Consider the following 24,768-nt stretch of genomic DNA (forward strand, 5'->3'; position numbering starts at 1 on the left):
ACATACATTATGCAGACCTCTGCATCAGAGATGGACCAGTAGGAAGTACTGGTAGTGGAAATAAATCAGGATGGGTGCAAGAAACAGATTTCCTCATCTTTCTGAAGCACTTTGCAAACCACACCAAGGTAAGCCATGATAAAAAGTAATGGAACTGCGATGCTGGTGAACAACTACATTTTTTCAGCTTCATTGTTATGTTCAAAATTGGTGCAAGAGTTGTCGGTTATAATGCCCACTGAGCCAATGAGGCCAAACTCAAGGAAGACCAACCAAAATTAATGAAATATTCAGTTGCAGAAAATTCCATAATTTGTCTTTTTTGGGGGGTTGGAATATGTTCAAAAGTTAGATTTCTGCATTCTGTCACACACACACACAGCTACATAAATGGCTCTAAGTGCATTCATGTGTTGAATAAAAAAGATTACATGTTAATGTTTTGTTAGTACCCTTATTTCATTGTGTTACATTTTACCCCAGGATATGTTACAACTAACCCAGACTATGGGGTTAATTGTAACATTTCACTTTTTTTTTTTTTTTTGTGTCCCGTTTGGATCTTTAGCCATCAGAATTGTTGTCTTAAGGCCAAGAAAGATGCCAAGCGGATTTATTTTACCAAGTGGATCATCATGGCCTTGCCATATTGGTCCATTTGATTGACCTTTATTATAATTATGAATTTATTTTATTTTCAGTTGCTACAAACGGGACAGACATGACTGGGGGATAGGCCAGGGGGAAAGAATGAAAGAAAGAGAGGGAGAGAAAGAAAACCAAAGGGGAGAAGAGACGGTGAGAAGGGGGGGAAGAAAGAAAAAAAAACAAACAAAAAAAACACCAACAAAAAAAAACAAAAAACACCTGGGTCACCTGTATGGAGAAAAAAAACAGAAGAGAAAGCAAACAACAAAGAACAACATAATAAAAAAAACAGCACCATCACAATAAACTAGCTAGCAGTAGATATCAGTAGATACTAAATAATAAACGATATTGTGCAGCACGCAAGATAGACAGCGCACAATGTGCTTTGAGGCAGCAGCCAAGAAAGCTGTAGTCTGCGTCTGTGAACACCCGTGTGTGCACCTGTGTGCATACCTGTGTGGATCAGCATGCTTGCATTCCAAAGGTTTCTCCATGTAACGATCTGCTAGGGAGTGTGGGGAGCCATAGCCCCGTCCTCCAGGGCATGAAGCAGGTATGGAGGAGATCAAAACTGTCAAGGCTCGGCTGTGTGGCAGGCAGGAGGAGGACCCAAACGCAAAACTCACAGACACGGGGGTGAACTCAAAATCACAGCTTTAATGCTGGAATGGCCGAACATAGGAAATACAAAACTAAACTGGGAAAAGTAAACTAACATACGCGAAGAGACACAGGGAGATCCACACAACATGAGGGACGACGTCACACTGAACAGAGGGAGACGCAGACAGAAATACACAGAGGGTTAACGAGGGAAGTGGGAACACACGGGGAACACAGGTGACACTGATAATCATAACGAGACAGGGCGGGGTGAACTGAACACTGACGGGAGAGGTGAAACAGGAAGTACAGGAGGAGAGAGAGCACGAGTAGAACACCAACGTAACAGGCAGGGGAGACATGGAATAAACACGAAAGGGGACGAGGGCTCATAAATACATAGAGGGCACACAGGGGGAAGAGAGAGCACGGGGAGAACTTAAACATAATGGGCAGGGGAAGCATGGAATAAAATACAAACATACAAGGAAACTAAGAACACTGGGCCAACATGGCCCAGGACCATGACAGTACCCCCCCCTCAAGGGCTGGCTCCAGACAGCCCAAACACAGAAAAACAAAACCAAACAGAAAACAACCCAGGGCGGGCGGCGGGGGCCCAGGACGGAGGGCCCGGAACAGAAAACAAAAGAGCACAGCAAACACCGGAGCCCAAGAAAATAACCCAAACACAGAGCAGTTCAGGGGGCCGGCCGTGCGCGAGGCAACGGCGGCGACGCGGAAACAGTTCAGGAGGCCGGCCGTGCGCGAGGCAACGGCGGCGACGCGGAAACAGTTCAGGAGGCCGGCCGTGCGCGAGGCAACGGCGGCGACGCGGAAACAGTTCAGGAGGCCGGCCGTGCGCGAGGCAACGGCGGCGGTGAAGGAGACGACGGAGCAGTTCAGGAGGCCGACCGCACGGGAGGCGGCGGCGACGATGACAGCGCTGGTCCGGGGGCCGACCGCGCGGAAGGCGACGGCGGCCACCCAGGCGAAGGCGGTCCGGGGGCCGGCCGTGCGGAAGGCGACGGCGGCCACTCAGGCGATGACGGTGCAGTTCAGGGGGCCGGCCGCACGGAAGGCAGCGGCGGCGGCTCTCCAGTGTCAGGCGTACTGGCCGAGGCCCGGTGGGCACAGGACCAGTCGAGACGGGACCAGTCAAGGCGGGACCAGGTGAAGCACAGGCTGAGGCTGCAGCAGACGAAGGCTCTGAGGAGGCTGCAGCAGACGAAGGCTCTGAGGAGGCTGCAGCAGACGAAGGCTCTGAGCCCGGACTAGGCGAGGACGAAGGCTCTGAGGCCGGGCCAGGCGAGGTTGCAGAGGCTGAGGCCGGGCCAGGCGAGGTTGCAGAGGCTGAGGCCGGGCCAGGCAATGACGAGGCGGTCGCAGATGGCGGCTGGACAGGCTCCTCGGGCCCTCCAGCTGATGCGGCGTGAGGCTGAACGGGCCCCTCGGACCCTCCAGCGGAGACAGGAGGCTGAACGGGCCCCTCGGACCCTCCAGCGGAGACAGGAGGCTGAACGGGCCCCTCGGACCCTCCAGCGGAGACAGGAGGCTGAACGGGCCCCTCGGACCCTCCAGCGGAGACGGGAGGCTGAACGGGCCCCTCGGACCCTCCAGCGGAGACCAAAACAACGCCAACAGGCATGAAGTCCTTCGGCCGACATGAGGACAACTGGCGCTGCACTGAGCACTGACTCTGCCCAGGCAATACGAACATGGTGCAGTTCTTAGGGGGCTGCTTAAACTTCAGGGGTCCAGAATCAGCCAGTGACTGAGACCTAGCCTCTGGGGAAGCCCTGGAGTGGCAAACTGTGCCAACGGCGGCTAAACCATGGAAAGTACCCTGAGTAGAAATCCAGTTACCTCTCTGCATGGAGTGAATGAGCAAAACTGGCGACACAGGAGACTGAGCGGAGAGTGGCTGCTGGGCAGCTAACTGAGTTACTGGAGACACGGGTGAGAGCGGGACCTGAGCTGCTGGACACACGGGGACCTGAGCTGCTGGACACACGGGGACCTGAGCTGCTGGACACACGGGGACCTGAGCTGCTGGACACACGGGGACCTGAGCTGCTGGACACACGGGGACCTGAGCTGCTAACGGTGGAGAAGTAAATGACTGCACAGGGGACTGAACTGATGTCTGTAGTAACGGTGGTGGTGAGAGTGGAGTAGGTGGTGGAGTTAATGACTTCACAGGGGAATGAACTAGAGGTAGTGACGGTTGTGGTGCTGGTGGTTGAGTGGGTGACTGTGCTAAAGGAGACTGCACTGGGGACACTGGAGACTGCACCGGGGACACTGGAGACTGCACCGGGGACACTGGAGACTGCACCGGGGACACTGGAGACTGCACTGGGGACACTGGAGACTGCAGTGATGGTTGTAGTGGAGGTGTAACGGGTGAAGGAGTGGCTGAAGTGGCTGTGGGTCGGACGGCTAGTGGCTCAGCTACAGGGTATGGTAACGGCAGGGCTATGGGTTGAATGACGGACTGAGTAGCAGCCTGAGTGGCTGGGTGTAGTGACGGTTGTGGTGGAAGAGAAACAGGTGGTAGTGTGGATGATGGAGCTAAGGGCGACTGAGTGGCAGACCGAACTGATGACTGAAGCGATGGTAGAGGTGAAAATGGAGCTTGTGGTGGAGTTAACGGCTGAGCTAGCGGGGACACAGGAGACTGAGCTGCGGGTGGCGGCGAGGGAGCTAACTGAGCTGCGGGTGGCGGCGAGGGAGCTAACTGAGCTGCGGGTGGCGGCGAGGGAGCTAACTGAGCTGCGGGTGGCGGCGAGGGAGCTAACGGAGCTGCGAAGGGCTGCGAGGGAGCTAACGGAGCTGGAAGTAGCAGCGAGGGAGCCGACGGAGCTTCTGGCAGCACAGAAGGTGAATTAGAAGGCCGAATGTCCGGCTGTGGGGTGGCGCGTCGGCGGCGTGAATGCCGTTTCTTTTTTGATGATGGCTCTGACGGGCCGAGCGGCTCCACATCCGGCCCTTCAGGCAGGTGAGTAGTAGCAGCTGGGGGATGAAGGTGGAGCTCGTTGCGGATTAAATCCTGTTCGAGTGGGTGGAGCGCACTGAGTAGCCAGGGAAGACCACAGAACAAGCGCTGTAGTCTGGTTTCCACAGCACGGCGAAATTCCTTCCCCTCATGTTCGAGCCACAGATGCAGGAGTCTCTCCACGGAGTAGATTATGTCCAGACGCAGTTCTTCTGGTGGGTTGAGTGCTGCTGGGTCCATATCTGGTGACGTCGTACTGTCAAGGCTCGGCTGTGTGGCAGGCAGGAGGAGGACCCAAACGCAAAACTCACAGACACGGGGGTGAACTCAAAATCACAGCTTTAATGCTGGAATGGCCGAACATAGGAAATACAAAACTAAACTGGGAAAAGTAAACTAACATACGCGAAGAGACACAGGGAGATCCACACAACATGAGGGACGACGTCACACTGAACAGAGGGAGACGCAGACAGAAATACACAGAGGGTTAACGAGGGAAGTGGGAACACACGGGGAACACAGGTGACACTGATAATCATAACGAGACAGGGCGGGGTGAACTGAACACTGACGGGAGAGGTGAAACAGGAAGTACAGGAGGAGAGAGAGCACGAGTAGAACACCAACGTAACAGGCAGGGGAGACATGGAATAAACACGAAAGGGGACGAGGGCTCATAAATACATAGAGGGCACACAGGGGGAAGAGAGAGCACGGGGAGAACTTAAACATAATGGGCAGGGGAAGCATGGAATAAAATACAAACATACAAGGAAACTAAGAACACTGGGCCAACATGGCCCAGGACCATGACAAAAACTCCAGACATCCAGAGGCCCCCAGAACACAAGAGACCAAGGAAGACCAACAGAGGGGCCGCCGTGCCACTGTCCCAGTTTGATCACATTTCAATGACTGACACATGAAGGTCTAACCGCTCTTCATAATCTGCTGTCCTGTTTGTTGCACCGTACTTTGTATTCATATCTTTTAATATCTGCCTTTCTCCCAGAGTCTGTCCTCCCGTCAGTCTTCCTTTGTGGACGCATCAAACTCAGCTGTGGCTCAGAGGAAACTCTTCCTCACTACGGGGAACTCTGAGGTTGGCTTCAGCTTTTTATGTTTAGTTCATGTGAGAATCACAGAAAAATGCTGATATGAGTGGAAGGTTCTGCTGGGAAATTGGCAAAGAGCAGATTATTGAACAGCGAGGCAGACAGTTCATTTCAGTGATGCCAGTTTATTAGAAACGAGGACTGTGGGGCTGCTGGAAGTCAGGACGGCCGTTCTCTGGATAAACCTGACAGCTGAGGTGGAGAGCAGGATTTATCCACAGACGGCTTCTTCCAAGCAAATGTCCTGAACACACCTGAGCTGAGGGTTACACAGAAACGTGTCTTAAAGCACGAGCCTGGATCAGACTCGAGGACTCAGAGCTCAGGTGTGTGACGTCACATTGATCCACCTCTCGGGGTTTTTGTGTTCTGATGTATCTGGTTTCTCTTTAAGCTCCAAACAATACCGAGCCTACGATTCATCATCGTCCTGCTCAGAGATGATGAGCCTGAGCGTGTTTGTGTTTCCATGGATCAAACTGTGCTGCTTTGTTTGGTTAACGAGGTGATTAAAGTCTTTGAGCAAACACTGGATGACTGACAGCTGCAGGCTGAACATCAGGAGGTCGAGAGGCCAAAGTCTGAGGAGCTCAAAGCTCCACAAACACTTATTCACAGAAAAAAGGACTACAAACATGGAGGAGCAGCAATCAGAACACGAGCTAAAGGCTACATGCTAATAACATTTCCCCTGGATGTGGTTTTAACAGGATCATGAATGATGAAGTATTTAAAGTCAGTTCCAGCCTGAGTCGGTGCCGTGTTGGCAGCTCTGATATGCAGAAACGTTCAAACATGGGACAGGAATAAAAACACTCCTGTGACGTCAGAGTTTATGAATGATGACAAACTGTTGCTTGTTTTTAGAAACTTTGTTGATGCTTAAAATGATCAGGAAATAAAAGCTGAATAGATCCACTTCAAACAGGAGAAGCTTTCCAGTTTGCATCAGCTGGGAAACTCGCTCATATCCAGTGTTGGGCAAGTTACTTTCAAATAGTCATTCAAAATTAATTAAGTCATTAATTATAGTTACTAATTACTTCTTCAAAAAGTAACTTAGTTAGTAACTGAGTGACAAGGTTCTAGATGTAATTAATTACTAGGAAAAGTAACTATTGTGTAACTTTAAAAATACCCTCTGGGCTCCAGGGTATAATCGGCCATTGTGACTCCTTTTGTCAGGGTCCTGGGTCGCAGCGTTTTGTGTTTCCTTTTGGTTTCATCTTGTGTTTGGTGTTTATTCTGATTTTGTTTTAGTTCTTAGGGTTTGGTTCTTATGTTTAGTGCTTCTGTGTTTTATCAGCCCTGCCTGTGTCTGTCCTCTGTGCTCTGTTCGTGTCCTTGTGTTGTAAAACAGTCTGTGTGTTTCCTGTTTTACTTTGAAGGTTTGTGTCTCGTCTTGTGGTTCAGCTGTGCTCCCCTCCTGTGTGTCATCCCCTCATTACCTCGTGTGTATTTATAGTGTGTGTCTGCCTGTGTTGCTTGTGGCGTTGTCTGCTTTACTCTGTGTGTCTCCGTGTCCATCGGTGTGTCTCCACGTCTCTCTGCCTTCTTCGTGTCATCTCTGTGTTTCCCTGCTGCCCTCATGTTTTCTGCTTTGTCTGTTAGTTTGTCCCAGTTTAGGTTGATGTTCGCTTCTTCCCTCACCTTTGTTATTTTCCCTGTAAATAAATCTCCACCGCCGTCTGCATCTTGGTCCTCATTCACTCCACCACACGACTGCTGCCCCAGCCGTGACAGCTTTTTATGTTTCCTCTACATTTACCTTTAAAAATTATTTACTTTGTCTTGTTTGGTATCATTCTTTTCAGCACAACCTCACGTGTCTGAATCTGCAGTTATGTTTTCATTTTGACAAACTGTATTAACACAATTGATCTAAAATCAGACAGAAAACAAAAAAGTTATATTTTTTACTGTAACAACCACGAACATGTTTAACGAATCATTTTTATAACTTTAAATGTAAATATAAATTTGAAAATTATACACACAAGTTTTGCAAACAACAAAGTTATTTGCAGCCATTTACCTTTTACCCTTTTTTTAATAACCATTAAACTATTTCCAGAACAATCAGCTGTTCTGCATTCAATAAGACGCCACATGAATTATTTGTGCGACTCCAAAATAATAATTAGTGTCCAGTATAAAGGACAACAACAACAACAATCTTTATTTATAGAGCACATTTAAAAGCCTTGGGCATACCAAAGTGCTTTACATAAAACAATAAAAGGTTCAAACATTGATAACGGATAAATAAAAATAACGAGTTATGTTCATAGATAAAAGCTACCAATAAGAATGACTACAGCACATGGGTAATAGCAAGATAAAAGCTGTACCACCATAATAAAAGACACCAATAGAAAGATAGGAGGGAATTAATACAAGAGGTCAATAGGTCACAGCAACCAAACAAACAAACAAACAAACCAGCAATTAAAAGGTGGAGAAGGCAAGTTTAAAAAGATATGTTTTAAGCTGTGATTTAAAAGAATGAATAGAATCAGATGCCCGGATGCCAATCGGGAGATTGTTCCACAGCACAGGTGCAACAAGAGCAAACGATCGATCACCTCTAGTCTTAAGTCGAGATCTGGGCTGAGCCAGCAGTAACTGTGACGATGACCTTAAAGCCCTAGCAGGAGCATAAGGGTTTAAAAGGTCCTTAAGGTAGCTGGGTGCAGTGTTGTTAGTAATTTTAAAAGTAAACAACAAAATTTTAAATTGAATACGATATTTGACAGGCAACCAGTGCAGATCGGCAAGGACAGGAGTAATGTGGGCAAACTTGCTGGTTTTGGTTAGAATGCGAGCTGCAGCATTCTGAACTGTCTGTAATCTCTGTAAAAGGGAAGAGTGGAGACCACAATAAAGTGAATTACAATAGTCTAGCCTCGACGTTACAAAGGCGTGGATGAGCTTTTCAAGGTCTTTATGCGGGATATAGCGCCTAGCCTTAGAGATAAGACGAAGCTGGTAAAAACTAGATCTGACAACAGCAGACACTTGTTTGTCAAATGAAAAGGAGCTGTCAAATAAGACACCCAGATTCCTGACAGTATCAGAGAGAGAACAACTAAGAAAACCAAAGGCATCCCGGAGTTTGGCACGAAGGGCATTACTACCAAAAATCATAATCTCGGTTTTCTTCTCATTAAGGATAAGAGAATTCGACAACAACCACTTCTTGGCCTCGGACATGCATTCTCGGAGGCTGTTCAGAGACAGAGCAAGATCGTCGTTTAGCTCAAAATAGAGCTGGATATCATCTGCATAATAGTGATAAGCAATATGGTATTTCTCAAAGATGGCACTTAAAGGAAGCAAGTATAATGAGAAAAGGGTAGGGCCCAGCACAGATCCCTGGGGGACACCACAGCAAACAGGTACAGCCGAGGAAGAGGATGTAGCCAGATGTACCGTAGAGAGCCGATTGGAGAGATAGGATTTAAACCAATCCAGGGCAGCGCCCTTGATGCCTACAGTGTGCTCAAGTCTCGCTAATAAGATATTATGGTCAACCATGTCAAATGCCGATGATAGATCCAAAAGCACTAAGACTGAGGGGCGTCCGTTGTCAGCCATTAGTAGGAGATCATTGAAAACACGAAGCAATGCTGATTCTGTACTGTGATGTTGTTTGAAGGCCGATTGAAATTTATCATTTATATTATTCTCATCAAGGTAGGTCTGCAGTTGGAGCAGAACCACCTTCTCAAGTATTTTAGCCAGAAAGGGAAGCTTAGAAATTGGCCTAAAATTGGCAAAATCACTAAGCTCAAGGTTCCTTTTTTTTAGAACAGGTTGGATTATGGCATGCTTGAGAGCTGAAGGTACATAGCCAGAAAGCAAGGAGAAGTTCAATATGGACAATAAACAAGGTCCAATTACACTGAAACAATCCTTAACAATACGGGATGGGAGAGCATCATGTACACAGTTAGTATTGTTCAATTTATCAATTAGACGCTTCAGAATGGAGAGAGAAACGGGTTCAAATTGATAAAAGGTGGCCGAACAATCAGGAGTAGACATACAATCAGTCACCAGAGGAAGAGTAGATCTAAGGGATAAAACTTTATCTAAAAAATAGTTTGAGAATTTTCCACAAAGACCCGGGGAAGACAGCAGTGGCATAGAGGGACGGGGGTTCACCACAGAGTTAAAAATTTTAAATAGAATTCGTGGATTATCACCATTAGTGGTAATAATTTTAGAGAGAAAAGCCGCTTTAGCCGTTCTGGCAGCAGTTTGGAACTTCGAGCGGCTAATACGTAAAATATCATAAGAAGACTGAAGTCTATCACTCCTCCACTTCCTCTCATCACGCCGACATATACGTCGTAGGGCACGAACAGAATCATTTAACCAGCATTGTGAGAAAGTTCTAGGGCGTTTCATTTTGATGGGTGCAACAATGTTAAGAATCGAGGAACAGGTGGTAAAAAGAGTATTAGTAGAGTTCTCAAGTGTGTGTGGGGAAGAACAATCCAGCATACTAAATGGGGAGTTAACAAAAGACGTAATAAAGTTGACCACAGTATTGGCATTAATAGTGCGCGTAGGATAAAGAGGAGAGTTTAGGTATTGACCAGTATCACCCAGGTCTACATCGAAGATGACCGGGGAATGATCAGAGAGACCAGTATTCCTGATTTCCTTAATGCAAATGTCCACATTGAATGAAAAAACCAAATCAAGGGTGTGGCCTTGAACATGGGTAGGCTCATTCACCCACTGAATAAGATTAAAAGAATCAGTCAGCACAAGAAAGTCTTTAGCCAATTGGTCATTCATACAGCAAACATGAATGTTAAAATCTCCAGAAACAATAACAGAATCATATTTAAAAAGAACGGATCCCAAAAAATCAGCAAATTCAGAGATAAACATCTTATGATATTTAGGCGGACGATAGACCACGACACACAAAGTGGTCCGAGAGCCCGTCAGTTCCAATAGCTGAACTTCAAAACTGGAATAGGTTGGAGAGGATAGCAGCCGTGCATCATGTTTATTTTTGAAAACCGAGGCTAAGCCACCACCTCTACCAGTTAGCCTAGGTGAGCTAAAGAAGGCACAGTCAGGAGGTAGAAGCTCAGAGAAGGGGATGAACTCACCCGGAGAAGTCCAGGTCTCCGTTAGAAATAGGACATCCAGTCCCGAGGTGAGAAAAAAGTCATTTAGGAGGAAGGCCTTATTTGAAAGAGACCTGACATTAAATAAGGCCATCCGAATCCGGGGGGCCAGGACCTTTGTAGTAGCCCGTCGCAAGGAGCAAAGGTTGTTATGTTGAACACCGCGGCCAGGCGGTGTTATCCAAGATCGGGCAGAGTGGTAAGCCACTGGGCGAGCAGGGTAGGTTTGAAGGCCGACGGAGCAAATCCAACGGTGGGTTAGCAATCTAGCCGCAGAGTGGCTGCTGAGATAGTGGAAGAAACAGGATAGCTCACGGCTTGTAGAAGGGAAGTCCATAGCCATGGCTCTGATATAAGCCTTAACGCGGACACGGACGCCGCTCCTCCTACCCCGTTTCCTGAAGCGTTTCCTACGGAGCATGGGAAGAGGAGGATAGGTCACATAGGTAGGGGAGACAGGCATCAGGGGGATAGCGGCACCGGCGGTCCCAAGGCAGTCAGGTCGTTGAGAACAGGAAAACCGAAGATTCAGGAGCGTGTCTCTGTCATAAGTTATTAGTGTACAATCACCTAGAGAACATAAAACCAAAGATAAAACAACGAGAAGTACAACGCCGAGGCGAAGACGTGGTCGGAGACGGTCAGCCATGCACACCGGCGCCATCTTGCTTCCACGTATAACTCAAAGGAGAAGATCACAGCCTGATACCTGCAGGTCTGACAGCAGCTCATAAGCAGAGAGTGCTCGCTCCTGTCCTTAGACACTAAACATGAAACTATTGAGGAACAAACACGCGTATATATTGTTTATCATGACTCTGGTTTTACTGGCCTATCAACACAGTTTATAAACTGGTATATGTCACCTTGTTGCTTTGTCTGTAAGTGGTCATGTGATTGTCTTACCACGACTCCTTTATTCTTCCTCAGGCAAACAGCAGCACTCATGCGATTGTTTTGCCCCCTGAGCTCCAGCTGTTGTGCCAAAAAGTGATGGTCTGTCTGCGGGAGCGCACAGCTGCTTAAAGCTGCAGCGCCCAGATTACTTACAGCTACTTCCTGCAGCTGATATAAGCTGCTGTAAGCTGAACACAGCTTCAACCGTCTGTTTGTTGAAAAATAGTAACGGACTGCCCCACATTTTCTTGTTAGTAATTGTAACGGCGTTGTAACGATAGGAATAGTAATTAGATTACTCTTTACTGAAAAAGTAGTGCCGTTACTCCCATTACTGGTAACGAGCAGCCTGCAGAGCTCTCCAACCACCCCGTCTTTAAAGCCCATGAAAGGTTTTCCTTTGCATGGTGAACTTTGGTGACAGAGTGCAGAGGAAGTGCTCTGTCTGCGTCACGTTAAAGGAATCTGAACTCCATCACGTTCTGTATTTCCAGCCTTTACTGGGGAAATGTCTGTTCTTCCTGAGAACCACTGAGAAGGCCATAACCACCGCTAACGTGCAGCAGGTCAGTAACTGGTCTGGGTCACCTCCTCACCTGCACATTTAACAAACCGCACAGACCTCATTGGTTGACTGTGACGTGGATGCAGACCTGATGTTTCCAGGAAGTGAACTTTGGCGTGTTGGACTGCGGCGGCGGCGTCCTGAACAGTCTGGAAACTCTGCTGACTCACATCATGTTACCTGCTCTCAGGTCGCAGCAGGTAAAACACCTCCATCCATTCAGGCTTTCACTGAGCACAAAAAGGGAGATGTTTTAAGCTTCCAGTGATCACATGACGCCATATATGAAGACTTTGTTGATGGTGGGAAGGAAGAACTCTCTTTAAACAGGAAGAGACTGAAAGCAAAGAAAGGGGCAGGGAGGGGCAGCCATGAGGGGTCAATCCTGTGAAGAGAAGCCAGTGTAGGAGAAATCTGCTCTCTCTTTCTAGTCCCTGTCAGGACTCTTGCTGCAGCATTTTGGATCAACTGAAGGCTTTTCAGGGAGTTTTTTGGACATCCTGATAATAATGAATTACAGTCGTCCAGCCTGGAAGTAATAAATGCATGAACTAGTTTTTCAGCGTCACTCTGAGACAGGATATTTCTAACTTTAGAGATGTTGCACAAATGGAAGAACGCAGTCTTACATGTTTGTTTAATATGTGTGTTGAAGGACATGTGCTGGTCAAACATGACTCCAAGGTTCCTCACAGTGTTACTGGAGGCCACACCTTGGGCTCATCTGTACCTGCTGGTTTCTCTTTGTGGGCTTTGACTGTAGAGCAGCTGTTACATAATGATCCATGAAAAGTCTTATTTGTGTGCAGTGCTCCTCCTGATGCTTTTGGCTGTGAATGAGGTAAAAAGTGAAACAGGAAAACACATTAACCTTTGTTGTTATTGCTGACCTTTGACCCTGTGCCCAGTCGTGGGGCTCTGTGCAGGACGGCGCCTCGTGTCCACACGTCCGGTCCTTCCTGTCCTCGGTGGATCAGTTTGTCAGTAATCTGAGCTCAGCCCTACTGAACATGGAGAGAAAGTTGCAGCTGCAGCACGTGGAGCTTCCTGACGCCATCAGCCAGCTGAGCAGCCCTGCAGACTACAGAGCAGCAGGTATGAAGCTCAAGCTGTTCACATCTCACACAAACAATAAGACTGTTGGAAATACAGGAAACATCATTTAAAGCTTTAAAAATCAACTCTCAGGTAAATCAAACCAGTTTATCTGTGGAAGCTGAAGGAAGCATCTGACCTGAGACGATGGCTTCTTTGAAATAATTAGTCCGTGTTCACGCGTGTTTAGAGGAACTCGTGTGTTTCGCTCTCAGCCAATAACAGTGAGCTGGTGGAGCGTCTGGAGGAGGTGTCGACCCTGTGGACCAATCAAATCAAGCAGGTGCTGACGGAGAGCGAGCAGATGAGGAAAGAGGCCGACGACGTCGGGCCGTCGGCCGAGCTGGAGCGCTGGAAGAGCCGCACGGTGACCTTCAACAGGTAGACGCGTCCTCTCAGCTGGATCTCCTGCAGCGTCAGCATTTACAGGTTTCACTTTAAACTCAGTTTATCAAACATGATCTGACGTCTGTGGACAGAAGCTCCTCAGACCTGCAACAGTTTAGTCTCCACTCTGAGACTTCAGGACAAAACCACTTTTACACAATATAACTTTCTGTTCTTTCTCTTTCTGCTCTTTAAAGTTGAAATGTTCCAAAATATTCATGTTTGTTTGTTTGTAGAATAGTTTTTAACCCTTTCATGCATGAATTATGACGACATCAATCAGGATTTATTCTTTAGTATTTTTATTCATCTTTAGGGATGAAAAAAGATTTTTGAACTTCATTTTTTTAAACATGTATTTTTCCATCTTGGTTTGAAGAAATGTTTTGTGCACTTACACTGGCTGACCAGTAGGTGGCAGGTATGGCGCGACACATCAGAGTCCAATGTAGAGTTTATGTGCAAGTACAACATCAACACTGTGTGTGTGTGTGTGTGTGTGTGTGTGTGTGTGTGTGTGTGTGTGTGTGTGTGTGTGTGTCAGGCCGGTGCTGCTGCAGTGAGTCTCTGACTGCTGTAATCTGAATGCGGCGTATCAGCGAAGCTTCCACAGCGTCAGAGACAAACTGAGAGGAAACCTGAGAACAGACAGTTTGACTTCAGGTGATCAGTAACTGACTCTGAGTCAGAGCGTGTCAGCAGCGTCACGCTAACCTTTACACATGTGTGTGCGTGTTTTCAGTGAGAACTACATCTTCGGGAAGTTTGACTCTTTCTGCCGCCGTCTGGAGAAGATGGCCGACATGGCGTCCACGCTGGAGAGCCTGGCTGCTCTGCAGAGCATGAAGGTGGATGATTGTCAGATTAGAAACAAGTGACTCCATCAGATATTCATCAATGCACAATAATAATTATAATAAGACATTTATAATATAAAAATGGTCGAATTAAAGTCGATGCAAAGCTACAGTGATGAATGGACATTTGTAATGATTTTGTATAAATGTATTTCCTCCTTTTATTATTTATTAATCGTGTCAAAAGTCTATTTTCCAGAAATGAGACGGATTCAAACTGAGCTCAGGTGTGTTTCAGGTGGAGGGCGTGGAGAAGATCTGTGTTCGCTACCAGACCATCGTCTCCACGACTGAGTCCAAGACCTGTGACGTCCTGGATCAGCGCAAACTGGAGGAGATTTCAAGGGGAAACAATAGAATCAGATAAACAGAATAACATACGAGACAAAATAGAAAAATACTATATCTGTCATTTATGACAATAATCATTGAATTATACTTTGAATCTCAGCGTTTACGTGAATCCTAGTTTGGTCTTCACAGTATTGGCCAACAATAACAATGATTGATTGGATCATTACTCACATTTCTTTTTTAAAATCAGCTGAGAAAAGATCTCATTTCAGTTTTTCATCAGAGGTGAAAGTCACCGACTGCCAGACAGTCACAGGACTTACAAAGATACAGAAGACTTGATTTTCAGTCTCATGTGCATCCCTGTGCTCTGCTGCCAAAACTGAATCTGGATTTATTTGAAAATTCTGAAATGATTCTGATCATTCTCCACTTTTATTATTATGGTCTGTGTGTCAGATTGGGCCTGAATATTCTTCCAGATATGCTTCCTGACAGAAATCTTCTTCTGTTCTTAATCCTGTGTTTGTGGAGCAGCTTTGTGCTTTCAGTGTCTGTAAAAGTGTGTTAAGAAAACCAAAAAGGCTCCACAGTGTGTTTGTGCTTTGGTGTTTTAATGGTTTCTTCTTCTTTGTAATAATAGAAAAGCTGGTGCTCAGAGGAAGAGGGCGGCTTTACTTGGTGTCAGTGACAGAAATGAAAAGAAGCTGAAACGAGTGAGAAGGACGATGAAGGAAACATCTGTGCTGTGTCTGCTCTGTAAGGAGAATCTCTGTGTTTCTTTGAATTCTTGCACTTTGACTGTCGGCTCTCCTGATAACTGATGATGGAGGAGAAGACATGAAAACAAAACAGCTGAATAGAAACTACTGACTCTGCAGGACCCGTTGTCCTCAGTCACCATGTTGACCTCAAAAGGTCTCAATCACAAATGTGGTGTTACAGATGTCACCAATCACAAGCCAAATGTTGTGTATTACAAATGTATTATTATCATGTAATTGTAAGTTTGTATGCTGTCTCATCATCACATCCTAAAATAAGAGCTCTTTAACACCTCAGCAGAGATCAGGTGCTGTTGTTCTTTTGAACACTTCACCTTTTAAAAGACTGAAAATGATAAGAAATGAGAGGCAGAGTGAAGAGAAGGGGCTCGACACACATCCTTGGGGAGCCTGTGTTCAGTGTTCTTGTGCTGGAGGTGTTGCTGCCGACCTGTCTGCTGTCTTCCTCTCAGGACATCCAGCAGCCAGTGACACAGCGAGGTGCTGATGCCCAGCAGATCCAGTTTGTGAATGAGTTGCTGGGGAAAGATGGTGTTGAACGCTGAAGTCTGTGAACATCATTCTAACGTATGAGTGTCCAGATGTGTGAGGGCTGAATAAGAGGGCAGTTGAAATCGCATCATCGGTCGAGCGGTTTGAGCGGTATGTGACTGACATGGATCCAGGTTGGAGGGAAGTTTTGATTTGATGCATGACTAACTGTTCAAAGCTCTTCATAATGATGGAGGTGAGTGGGACCGGACAGTCGTCCTTCATGCAGGAGGGACACGACTACTTCAGCACAGGAATGATGGTGGAGAGTTTGAGGCTTGTGAGAACAACAGCCTGACTCAGTGAAGGATTAAAGATGTCTGTGAAGTATGATTGGACTACAAATGTTCCAACCAACGTTCATCAGTCCTATAAATGAGATGGTGATATTCACACAGGTCACTTTTTGATGGGCGGAGCAATGTAATCATGCACTGACTGATTTTACACGTTTGGTTTTTAAATGCTTTTCTTGTTTGTTTCACTACTAATATAGCTACTTTTGGATTATTTCTGTATTTATTTATGTGAGATGTTCTTTTTTTATTTTGTGTTTGTTATTTGGTCGAGTGTGTGAGACAGATAAAGACTGGAACGGCCTGTAAACACAGTTATAGTGGAAAAAAGAAGCCAGTTTCTCTGTTTCCCTCCCACTGTGGTGTTTTTGTTCTAAATTTGAATCAAATGTTTTGAGTTTTTCTGAACACAGACTGCTGCCTGTGCACTTGTGCCTTAATTAAAAAACAAATATTTGATGGAAGTTGAGTCTCTGAAGGCACACAGCTGTTTGTGCCAAGCAGGAGCTCTCTTTAAAGCACTTGTTGGTAAAAATGAATCCATTCAGTGTGACTGGACCTTCATGTTCTCTACCTGATCTCCCCTGATGGCTTTTTTTTACCCATGTTACACTACAGTGCTATTGATCCGTATCATCCCCTCCCTGCTCAGCATGACCTCCATGACTGTTAGTAATAAAATGTGCGCACGGGAGCATCATCATCATCACAGTGGAGCTTCATCACAGCTTAATCTGTAGGAGTTGTGCGGGACTGTGGGTGTTCAGAGGATGTGAAATGGCACTGCCTCTATAATCTGAGCTTTGTCCTGGACTAGAAGAGCTAATCTGCCCATGGGGCCTCTTAAAGCAACACAACAGTCTATTCATCCAAGGCTGCTACTAAACGAGATGCGCAGATGTGGCCATACATCATTCTCCATATGTGATCCTCTCGGGCACCTGCTTTAGGCACTTGTAGCATCAAATTAATCCCCCCCCCCCCCCCCCATTTATGTGGTGTAAAGGGAAATAAGGGCACAAGAGAATGAGTGTAAACTATCAAAGGTGGACAGGAGGGCAAATGATGATGAATATCCACCGCGTCACTGCTTGGGAATCTAGTCAACAAGTCTTCGGCTTTCCAGTTCTCCTTTCTTCTGTTGTGTGTGTGCGTGTGTGCGTGCAGTTGTGTACCAGAGAGAGAGAGACCTGCTCCACAAGAAGGAGGGAGAGAGGAGCGAGAGAAAGAGGAAGGCTGCGTGTAGTTACATGCAAACTGCATCTGCATCTCTCTGAGACTGAGCTCAGTACTGCTGCTGTTAGAACACATGTTTTCAGAGCTGTTGCAGGGGGGATATGAACTTAAAAAACAAAAACATGCTTGGACACTGCCAGCATCATGGACAGGTTTTTAAATCCCACACAGTTGCAAAGCAGAAGATGAAGCATCGCCAGATATGTTTCCAAACCAACTTCCTTCCAAGAGAAACAAGAAAATATGATGTTCAAATCACGGACAAGCAGCATCCCACAGCTGTTTATGTTTTTAAAACGATTCTGCACAGAGAAGCATTTTTTGAAAACTGTATTGATTAGGGCTGTTCGATATAACGATATGTGTCGGATGACGATACAAAAACATCTATCGTTTCATTTTACGCTATCGTTTGTTTCGTGGTGTCGCAAAATAAACTGTTTACAGCAATATTTTTTCATGTTTTGATGGTCACTGTAGAGGCTATATTCATTTCTTAAAGTTCTCTCTTTCTCTTATATTTAATATAACCACACTACGGACGGACAAGCGCCTGTTTTTATGCATTGTCGTTAGCAACAACGATGGTAAAACCATCGACTGTCCGCTTGTTTATTTTCCACATAAACCTTTCACAATAAAGCCATAAAGCCTGTTGAGACTTTTCAAAATAAACTGAATCACGTGAAAGATGCAGAGTGTTTACGGATGAGAAGCAAAAACTAAAGCTTAGACTCAAACGTTAGAACAGGCTTGTCCCTGCAGCACGCCGTGTAATAAATACTCACAAAGAAAACGGCGGCCGTTACAACTTATGTCTAAAAATGTATCGTTTCAATTAAAACACTCGACTCCAGGTACACGACGCCCAGCTTGAAACACTTCACGCAAGTCGAGCTGCCCGAGATTCACAGAATTTACAGAAAATGTAAAATTTTTGCAGGAGCGATTCTAGGATCAGAGCTTCGGGGGGCTGAGCACCCAGAGAGCTGCCCAGCCAGCCAAGATACACTTTACTCGTCACAATGAGACTTCTTCCCCGTCTCTGTCGGTCCCTGCATCCTCCCTGTCCTCATGTTGTCTTCGTCTCCTTTATCAGTCATCATAATTTTACCATCTCTGTGCAAGTCTGCAAATTTCTTTATTAAATCAAAAGATTCTTAAATCCATCAAGTCTCTCTGTGTCTGGGTCCTCGTCACAAAACATGACATCACTGTTTTGTACATTTTAACAATTTAATCCCACATTTGTGAAAGAAAAGCAAAACACTTTTTTGAAAAGTCTGTAACAAAACCATCAAATCTGATCAAGGTTATTTAAATGCTGCCAAAGAAGAATGGATTGGAATAAAAAAAATACATATCCTAACCTTAATTACTGGAGGAGAATAATGAATGATGCTCATAGTGAGTAAGAAGTAAACTGAGTGCATATTTTGGACAGAGATTCACTTTTAATGTGTTTGTATAATATAATACAGATGCATAAAAAATATAATTACATTAATAAATAAATAAATTATTACAAATAAATTATTACAAAATATTTAAAAAACGAATATAAAAATGGAGGCAACTTTGCCTGTGGTAGAATGTATACAATGCATGAAAAAATCTTTACTGCAGATACTAATTTTGTGTTTTTAGATTTATGAGTTTCATGCTTTCATAGTGGTGCTTGGGAGAGCTTGACATTTTTATCAGGTGGTCCACACTGTAAAAAGTGTGAAAAACACTGATAAGTGTATGTGTGCTTCTGGAAAACATTTAAAGGTGCAGTACAGAATCTTTGAAACAAGCTTAAAACATTTGTAGAATATAAACAGAGCATCTGCTTCTCTTTACAGCTCCTCACTCCACCAGGGCTGTTTGGCTCTGATAGTGTGCAAATGTGATGTACGTACTGCGGCAGTCGTACAGACAACTGGACGGTCCAAAAGTTGGCCGACCTATTACTGGCTGAGGTTTTAGTAGAGTTGTGGCTGAACCACATAAAAATATATCATTAATTTTAATCTCCCCAATCAATGATAATGTTATGTTGGAATGTTGTTAAAGAGGGTCAAAATGTTTCAACCCAGTTTGTTTTGCAGATTCTGTTTAGCAGCTTTAATATAGGGAGAACACAACTTCCAGATATTGTGAGTAAAATCAGGTTTTTTCTCTTTGTCACTTTAACAGTTTCTGTTGTGCCTGTCACTGTTCCCTGTCTGTTTTCTTACCTGGTTCTTCCTGACCTTGTACTTTCTCCTCACGTTCCCCTCTTTCCTCTCTCCCTCTTTCGACTGACAATCATACCCAAATAGATTGTATTCAATCAGATGAAAAATTAAATTAATATGAAAAAATACTATTAAGATCACTAACAAAAAGTCCTCTCTCAGTCTACTTTCAACCAAAAGGCAAATAACCAAACCACACGAACATCTAATAAAAGATATAAACATTGAAACACTGATCCAACATTATTCTTGATTCACGGATCATTTGATCTTACACTTTTTCCTGAATGTGGCTCCTTTTTTTGAAAAAACTTCCTTATATCCATTATGAACCTGGCTGTCTCTCTGTACACACACACACACACACGCACACACACACACACACACACAACAGGAGTTATAAGGTTAATGGGCATTCAGTCAGTTAGCTAGTTAGCATCCATTTAAAACAGGACAGTGGTAACAACAGCAGGCTACGGACAATTATAAGTTTTAGATTTTAAATAGTCTGTATACATTTCAATGGGAGCAACAGGACGGTCAAATGTCGCTGATTTTACTACAGAGCAGGACGGATTGTAGGGTAGCAAACATCGTGGGAAAACACGCTTTCAACACTGCAGGTTACCTGGTGTAATGTTTTTCAGCTAAAAGAAACATGGCCTGACTCCTACCTAACTATATAAAGAGTAACTGAAGGTTAAATGCAGCCAATATGTCCTGTTTTAAGCCAGGCACTTACACCTCCGCTCTGCTGCGTCTCAGCCACCATCCTCTGGCAGAAAGGGCGCTAAAGCCAGAGCAGGGGAGAGCTGGAACAAACCACTTTAGGAGGGGGGGAGGTTATCTATACTTTTGTTGTTAAAGTGTTACGTCTCAACCAAGTCTGTATGCTTTTTATATTTTTAGTAGTGTGTCACACAAACAGCAAATATTGTCAAAAAAGTAAGAAATCTTTGGGGGTGCTTTGATTCATTTTGGGGGGTGCTGAAGCACCCAGGCTAACTGGGAACATTCCCGCATCAATCAAGTCAAACTTCTGTTATTGAAGCTAGCCGCCCACAATGGTGGAGAGAAAAGTTGATTCTGAAAGCAGAGCCTTTCAGCGCCAGTGGGAGACTGAATATATGTTTACAGACATGCTGGTAAACCCATGTATCTTATTAGTGGAGCTAATGTGGCTGTAATTAAGGAATTTAATTTAAGACGGCACTTCGAGACAAAACGTCAGGATAACCTGAAAAACCTAAATGCAGAGCAGAAACTACAGAAAGTAGAAGAGCTAAAGAAGAATCTGACATTTCAGCAGACGTTTGTCACTGTGATAGATTGATTATTTGTTGAAGTTCATAATGGAGTAAAAAGTTGTGGTTAAAAGTTACCCAATATATTATTCAATTTATTTCAAATATGTAAATGTGTAAACAAGGGTAAACGAAGTCCCATCAAAGAGATGTAATGTAACACAGGCTAAAATAGTTAAAAGAGTTCATGACTATGTTCAACCGGATAATAATCCTTAATGCGACTACAACCTGTGTAACATTCAATCTGTGATCTACTTGTTGAGCCTGGGGAATAATCCATGTGATTTAGTGATCACGATTGATTAGTTATGCCTGCCGTTGCCGGAAGGGGGAGCTCTGGCCACGAAGCAATGAAGCTGCTGAAGGAGAAGCATCGTGTCTGAGCGTCGTCATTGACTTATCCCCTTTTCAGCCCCTTTTCAGGGTGTAACATCACCAGAGCAAAATCACAAAGTGAAGCTGTTGTGAGAGCAAGTTTTATTGTAGCAGAGGAGCCAAATCAGCCCGATACCACTCTGAAGAGCTGCATGATGAAGCTGTGCGACGTCTTGTGTCCAAACAAAACGCAGATTTTTGCAAATGTGGGCCTGAGCAGAAATACGATTGCTGATCGGGTTTGTGAGATGGCCACTGATTTAAGAACACAGTTGTGTGAAAGAAGCAAAAACTTTATTGCTTGCTGTGGATGAAAGTACAGACATGATGGACATTGCACAGCTGGCCATCTTCATCCGTGGAGAGGAAATACTGAACATTAAATCGATGCACGGGACAACGACAGGGAAAGACATTTTTGAAAACGTATGTTAAAGTGTAACCGACATGAAACTGCCCTTGTGTGTGCTTTTTTTGCTTTTTCTGGGGGTTTTGGCAGCATGTTCATATTTCTAACTTGCATAATTTTGACAGGATATATTTTTATGAAGAGCAAAATATTTAAAGTTTATTTAATCTGGAATATTATTCCTGTCTGTTTTTATTCATATTTATGTTTAAAAAAACATTGTTTTAGTGTGTTCAATAAATGTTTATCTTGTTTGGCCCACGACCTAAAGTGTGCCTTGAGTTTTGGCCCCCTGTGCGATTGAGTTTGACGCCCCTGATCTAATCTGACTGAGCTGGAGCTGTTTTGCAAAGAAGAATGTGCAAAGATTTCAGTCTGTAGATGTGCAAAGCTGGTAGAGACAGACCCTAAAAGACTGGCAGCTGGAACTGCAGCAAAAGCTGGTTCTACAAAGTATTGACTCAGGGGCTGAATAATTACACACACCCCACTTTGCAGTTATTTATTTGTACAAAATGTTTGGAATCATGTATGATTTTCGTTCCACTTCTCACGTGTGCACCACTTTGTGTTGGTCTTTCACGTGGAATTCCACTAACATTGATTCATGTTTGTGGCTGTAATGTGACAAAATGTGGAAAAGTTCATGGGGGCCGAATATTTTTGCAAGCCACTGTGTCACGATCCTGGGTCTTATGACCCAGTGTTTTGAGTTTTAGTTCTTTTGATGTTTATAGTGTATCTTTAAGCTTATTAGGTTTCCTATGTTCGTTTGCTTATTAGCTCCCCCTTGTGTTTTCAACCCCTGTGAAGTCTCCCTTGCCCTTCGTGTGTTTCATGTCTGTTGTCTTATGTTGTCATGTCTGCCTCTCGTGTTTCCTGTTTTATTTTGAAGAGATCTCGTGTTTTTATATTATGGATTATGTTTTGAGTCCTTTGTTGTACTGTTTCCTGTTTCCCTAGATTTCAGTTATGGTTATCATAGGTTTAGTTCTTTGGCTTTGTAATATGGCTTCCCTGTGTTCAATGTTGTGTCTACTGTGACCTCTTTATACCATGTTTCTGGTCCCTATGTTCTGTCTTCTCAGTTGCTGTTAAGTTTGCATGTTTAGAGTTCAGTGTGTTTCCTGTTTTATTTTGAAGGTCCATGTCTCATGTGAGTGTTTCTAGTTTTGCTTCCCTTGTCTCGTCCAGCCTGATTACTCCCAGCTGTGCTCTCCTTCTGTGTCTCATTCCCTCGTTATCCCTCAGTGTATTTAAGCCCTGTGTTTCTCTTTGTCAGTGTCGTAGTCTCCCTTATGGCTGTGTTTCCCTGTGTGTCAGGTTATCCATGCCCCAGTTTAGTTTTGTTATATTTTTGTGCCATTCTGCAATAAAGCAGCTTTTTGAGTTTTATTCCTGCGTGGTGAGTTTTGCGTTTGGGTCCTTCTCTTGCCTGTACACAGCCGAAACATGACACACTGTATATTTGAGACGGGCAGTTCACAGTCAGCCTGACACCTGCTGGCAGTCAGGTGATGATGACGCAGACGAGCTTTAGTCTACATCAAACATCTGTGATACCAGATTATTAATAACATGTGCAAACAAGGAAATTATAAAAAATATGAGCAGTGATTGTAAAGAACAGTGTGTTTCAAAAAATGCAATTTTATCCCTTTGTCAACATACGAGGCTAACACACCAAAGTCCCCCAAACTTTCAGTTCTGCTCCATCTTTTTAGCACCAAATCACAAGAACAGTGACCTCAAAGCATTTTGTACTCGACTGAAATAGTTTACATTAATACAGAGGAAATGCTAACAATCACGGCTCCCTGTGAACAAGCACTTAGCAACAGTGCGAAGGAAAAACTCCCTTGTAACAGGAGGAAACCTCCAGCAGGTCCAAGCTCAGGGAGGCGCGGCCATCTGCTGGTGTATTGGTGGTAAAAGGAGGGAGAAAAGGAAAAGAAAGCACGGGGAGACGCCACAACACACAGACTAAAGGAAAGGGGGGACAAAATTCACTGGCAGTGCTGATATAGAAACATGTGGGCAGTGAAAACATTTCCAAATTCTTTTATTTATTTTTAAATCCTTCTATTTTCTCACCCCACCTACCTGTCTGAGCTGCGTTACTCCTACTGATGAGAGGTCACATGAAGGTGCTTTTCAACTTGATAAATTACCCCAGACTTTTTCAATCAATAGGTAAGAGTGTGTTCACATGAAAGAGGCAGTGTTCCCATGTTTACGATTCTGACCAATCAGAAACAGACACAGGTCTATTGGCATCAGAGCCACTGATGGTGTGTGTGTGTCCATGACTCACACAGAAATCAAAGCGACGCCCAGACAAGAGGCCACCTTTCGCTGTCCGTGTCCCAGAGCTGCAGCCATCACCCTGCTGCAGTGGAGCAGACGTGGCCTGGATCCTCTGTTCTATCGTAACTTGTTTCAAAGACAGCAGCCTGAGTCCTTTGGAGACCGAGTGGAGTTGAAGGATGGAGACCTCACTTTGATTCTGAAGAACGTCATCATCAGCGATAACGGCACAAACAAGTGTCGGATTGTGTTCAGGAACAAAAACAGCACAGAGAGATCGTTCAGTGCTTCATCAAGCTCACAGTGAGGCCTCGGGTGAGTTTGGATCATCCTACTACTGCTGTTACTGCAAAATATACAGAAAATGCAAAAAATCCTCTTGATTTTCTCATGTTAAATATTCCAGTTCTTTGATCTTTGGGCTGAAGGAAGAACAGCACTCGGTGTATAAATGCTCAATCAACAATCTCTTTATTCCAGACAAACACTTTGACCATAAACCATCCGGATGGGGAGATGAGCGCGGGAGGGTGTCCGCCTGATCTCCAAGTGTCTGAGCGTTTCTCACATTCTTATAGCTTCAGCCCCTCCAAGCTAAACATCCACATTCTTTCTCTCTCAGTGAGCCCGAGTTATGACCTCGGCTTCCTGTGCAGCATGTTCTGTTCTTTTCTAATCAGACAAA

At 44.7% G+C, this 24,768-nt stretch overlaps 1 protein-coding gene and 2 long non-coding RNA genes across 3 annotated transcripts in view; 2 read left to right on the forward strand and 1 right to left on the reverse strand.

Annotated features, from left to right (window-relative positions):
- LOC309701483 (NACHT, LRR and PYD domains-containing protein 12-like) overlaps window positions 1–24,768 on the forward strand; it is a 442,279-nt gene that overhangs the window by 199,464 nt on the left and 218,047 nt on the right. The window lies entirely within an intron of this gene.
- On the forward strand, window positions 11,761–12,942 carry LOC309701622. The gene is made up of 3 exons (XR_014275183.1): window positions 11,761–11,983; window positions 12,084–12,182; window positions 12,891–12,942. It is a non-coding gene; the product is annotated as an uncharacterized lncRNA (long non-coding RNA).
- LOC309701614 lies at window positions 19,661–20,450 on the reverse strand. Its single transcript, XR_014275174.1, has 3 exons — window positions 20,360–20,450; window positions 19,961–20,030; window positions 19,661–19,748 (listed from the first exon to the last, which is right to left on the reverse strand). It is a non-coding gene; the product is annotated as an uncharacterized lncRNA (long non-coding RNA).

This window comes from Aulonocara stuartgranti (genome assembly GCF_965226115.1).
Source record: "Aulonocara stuartgranti genome assembly, chromosome: 23".
Classification (NCBI taxonomy): domain Eukaryota; kingdom Metazoa; phylum Chordata; class Actinopteri; order Cichliformes; family Cichlidae; genus Aulonocara; species Aulonocara stuartgranti.